Genomic DNA, 5,000 nt, shown 5'->3' on the forward strand with positions numbered 1-5,000 from the left:
CGTCCCAGGCACTGGAGAAAGAAAAATTTGTTTCCCCTTCTTCAAGTGTGAATATTCTTATTGCATCAGTGACCCTTGGCGGAGGTTTGCGCTCTCTGAGTACTTCTAGTTATTATTATTAGTAGTAGTAGAGTAGTAGTAGTACTAGTAGTACTTCTATCGTAATCATTATCATTATCATCCTTATTATCATTATTCTATTATCAATGTTATTATCATTATCATTATTATTATTATTATTATTATTATTATTATTATTATTATATCATTATCGTTTTTATCAATATCATTGCCATTATCATGTATCAATATCATTACTATTATCATTATAGTTATTATTAGTAGTAGTATTGCCGTTATTAGTATTAATACCATTGCTAGTATCATTATCATCTTTATTATCATTATTACTATTATCATTATCATTATCATCATTTCTATTAGTAATATTATTATAATTAATATAATTATTATCATTATAACAATAATTATAATAACTATAAATAAAATAGCAATATTTATAGCAACAACAACAATAATAATGATAATAATAATAGGGAGTAATAGTAATGATAACAACGCACAACAGAGACACCAATAACAACAACAATGCTAATAATACTATAATGAAAATTAATCATCACAATCATAATAATACTACTAATAATAACAATAATGACAATAATAATGATGATAATAATAATAATAATAGTGATAACAACAATAATAGTAACAATAACAAAGAGAAAGAAAGTTCACGAATAAATGTTCACACTTTATCATAAATATCCATTCACTAGGCCACGGGTCAGCACCCTTGGTACGCAGACTGCTTGCCTATGGCACGAGAGAGAGAGAGAGAGAGAGAGAGAGAGAGAGAGAGAGAGAGAGAGAGAGAGAGAGAGAGAGAGAGAGAGAGAGATGAGAGAGAGTGAGAGAGAGAGAGAGAGAGAGAGAAAGAGAGAAAGAGAGAGAGATGAGAGAGAGAGAGGAGAGAGAGAGAGAGAGAGAGAGAGAGAGAGAGAGAGAGAGAGAGAGACTCATCATTGTGGCCAGCTATTCTTCGAGAAATACTGGCAACTAGCACGATCATGCAGCCCCCATGTTAAGTGAGCATTTTCCCATCGCGGGAAACTTCCAACCCGAATTTTCAACTTTGGTTCAAGGGAAAGGCAAGGAAAAGGATCTTATTATCATGGTGAGTATAAATCTAAAATAAGATATATATTTTTTGGTTACAAAGAATGCTAAATGCTGTAGAAGTGTTACACTGTTTTTATACACGTCCGGGAAAAAAAAAACATTTACTATAATTACAAAAAACACTACATACCGTATAAGGATTTTTTTTAACACGGCGACTGCTTGCACCAAGACTGACTTTTTTTACGACCATGTCTTGTATTTTCATAACTATCGTGATTCAAGACACGGAGAGAGAGAGAGAGAGAGAGAGAGGGAGAGAGATCGAGAGAGAGAGAGATCGAGAGATCGAGAGAGAGAGAGAGAGAGAGAGAGAGAGAGAGAGAGAGAGAGAGAGAGAGAGAGAGAGAGAGAGGGGGGGGGGAGAGGGAGAGGGAGAGGGAGAGAGGGAGAGAGGGGGAGAGAGAGAGAGAGAGAGAGAGAGAGAGGTTCTGTAGTGTCTTGAAAAAGGTTCGGGAGGAGTTCGACTCTTGATGGTCCAGAGGTCGTGATCAATGGTACGTTTTCCCAGTACACGTTGTGGGAAATGTTGCAATGTTGAAATTTCATGTTGTGTACGAGGATATGTGATGACTAATATCATGTTCGGCTTCTGCAAACGTACACCTTTGAGGATCCTGCTTGTCTCCATATACTTTTGTTTGCATATACCTTTATAACAACCTTGGCCTACTCTCTTATCCGTGTTGCTGTTTTCTGTTTTCTTAACGACTAAGACGAATTTTCTCTTTCCATGGAACTTGGATATCGAATTTCCTTTGTTTTCTTTTGTTTTATCAACTAATTCTCTAATTTATTTACTTATTTCTCGTTTTTACCTCCGCCAAGGTTATGTTTTTGATAGGGTTTGTTTGTTGGTTGGTTAGTTAATGAGCAGGATAACTCGACGAGGTATGAACAGGTTTTTATGAGATGTCTTAGCCATTAAATTTTGGTGGTGATCCGATTCACGATCCGGATCCAGGATATTCTTTTAAGAGACAGGGAGACACGGACGTCACCAATGTACTTGAGAAAGAGGTGTTTTTAATGAAATTCGCTGTGTGAATTTCTTTATTGTATCAGTGACCCTATTGCCTTGGCGGGTTTAGTTATACGCTCTCTGAGTGCTTCTAGTCTTGCTTATGATCTGAAATACTTATAGCTATACACCTGCCAATAAGTATTTCTTTCTTAGTCAAAGAGTGCGATGTAAGTTTGTCTGCTTCAGCTGAACGGCTTCTCCTGCGCCTTTTATAAGTTCTGCTGTATACATATGGCGTCTTCTGTAGCGTCCTTAACTCTAAATACCGTATTTAGTTTTATCCTAATCAACTGTGTCCGTACCGAAGACGACACTCTCCGCTGCCAGACGGCGCGACAATAATGTTCAGTAAAAACTGTCGTACTCATTATTCTATCACCATCGTTATCATGTAAACATATCGAAGAGAGGATAAATGTCGCGCGTGAAATTCGCTCTTTTGGGGAGATTTCTTCTTTCTTTCTTTCTTTCTTTTTGTAATGGCATGTTTTTGGTAATCATATTTAAGAAACTATTTTAGACATCCCTTAGGTTTCAAAATATCTAATATATTTAATGTGTATTTCATGAAAATGAGATCCTTACTAATGTTTTCATAATGCTAATTATCTCCTGCATTTTTTATCTCTGCACTGCTTTTCCTCCTAATTCTTGAAAGTGTTCTGTAAATAAGGATATAAACTTCTCAGATGTTTCTGAAGACCACCTTTTCCTTCCCTTCATCCCAGACGTACCTACATGATTGAAGACAAGGCATTAAAAACATTCATATTATTAATCAATTCCTTATGCCTTCCAATGTTCCCAAAATTGAAAACTAAGACTATCATCATATCGAAGTAAGAAAGTTCGTACCTCTATTTTATGTACACATTTCTTCAAGATTATGTTTTAAATATGATTTGCTCGGAATCTTATGTTAATGGATTGTCTCTTTAAATTTCTATCAATTCTTGTGATGTTCCTGGTCTGTGATGGTTCTGCCCTCTGCTGTTGATGTGAAGGTCCTGGTCTCGGATTTCTGGGCGTGTGGGAAAAGGTTTTACAAATCAAAAGGGTGGGATCTGAGGTATGTTGTCTTTTTATTGCTGAAAAATCTGTGGTATTTTGAAACATTTCTGTGCAATGTTGTTCTTCACACATGACTGTTGCATGTTGTATAGAGTAGCGTTTGGAGAAAGTCATGCACTCATACCTATAAATATGCAACACAATCATCCAAAAGATATCCATTCAACATTCACCCTTGATGTTCCTACGCATATGATATAGAAGTATTAAAGATATTACCTAAAGATATTACCTTTACAGTCCGATATAAAATTTACTTGGATAAATAAACTTTGCAATTTGCATTTAGCCACTGCATTGTTAAAAAATTCTGACAACTGATATTTATTTATTATGGATTGGAGAAAAGGTGATTGTTAAAGGAAGTTGTAGAGAGTCACTCAAAATGCAGTTTGATCTTCATATGATAATTACGAGGCACAAGTAGGCTTACTTATAAGGGAAACATGATTATTTATGAAATATTCTATTTTTCATGATAACGATCTTATATTTATAGTAGTAAAATAGGTAACGGAACTGCTCTACTAACTATAAAACCAATCTTTATTTCAATGGCACTCAAGTACAAAAATGACTTTCACTAATTAATATCCATCTCGCAGTTTCCTCGGACAGCTCTCTGAGCGTTGAATCGTGTTGGACGAAGGGAATATGTTTTCTTCAGGATGCTGTTCAGGTCCATAGAAAAGTATACTTGTTAATTTTGTAGTAAAATAGTTGAGAAAAACTCAGCATATAATTCTTCTTTAAAACACTGGTTCATATTTGATTTAAAACTTTGTGACCTTGACCATATATCTTTTGTTTCATTAACCTGGAAAAACGAGTTCCATGCCCGTAGCTTCTGAACTTCAAAGATTCCTCGTGGGATTATTTTGGTTTTTATTTTCATTACCATAAGTTATTTCCTTTATCATAATATTTGATCAATTGTGTAAATATATACAATCTCATTTTCATAATAAATACCAAGTATGAAAATTCTAAGACGATCGATGTTATTGCCGAAAATAACTCTGAATGCCAATTCAACCGATGGCACCTGTGAAGTTCATGACGGACACGTGACGTAACAGTACATGATTGGTGGGATTAACTTGTCCCTTCTGCGCATGTGCAGGATTAAGAAATGAGCTTAAAATTAGTGCATTAACAGTTGATCCTGGACGCTGCCAATGTGAATGCACACTAGAGATCTGGATTAAACTTTAATACTGGATTAACTTTTATGGCACCTACAGAAGACGCCCATAGTTTGTCCCAAGTCTTTCCAGTCGTTATTCCTAACAGCTGGATTTTCATGGATGTTCGTAGCACAAAGCTTTGGATGATAACATAATACAAGAAATAAAATAATTTAATTTCTCTAAAGAAATGGAGAAACGAGCAGAAACAATGGACACGTCGAAGACTAAGAAGGGCATCGACGACTGAGAGGAAGGGGACGAGTAAGGTCCGGCAGTCTTTCGCAAAGCAAGAATTTCTGAACATGACTCCAGCGAACGGATCGAAACCCAAGGGCACGCCGAAGCTGTTGCTATTATTAGTATATTGGAAGGGAAGATTGCCTGTTAATCGGGGAAAACAGTAGAGCCTAAACAAATCTGCAGTCGACAGTCTTCGTGGTTGCCGATGCCCTCAATGGTTACGGCACTGAAATTAGAAGACAAAGAACCTTCCTTGCTTGTTCATAAATTAC

The sequence above is a fragment of the Penaeus vannamei genome, chromosome 3, assembly GCF_042767895.1.
Source record: "Penaeus vannamei isolate JL-2024 chromosome 3, ASM4276789v1, whole genome shotgun sequence".
Classification (NCBI taxonomy): Eukaryota; Metazoa; Arthropoda; class Malacostraca; order Decapoda; family Penaeidae; genus Penaeus; species Penaeus vannamei.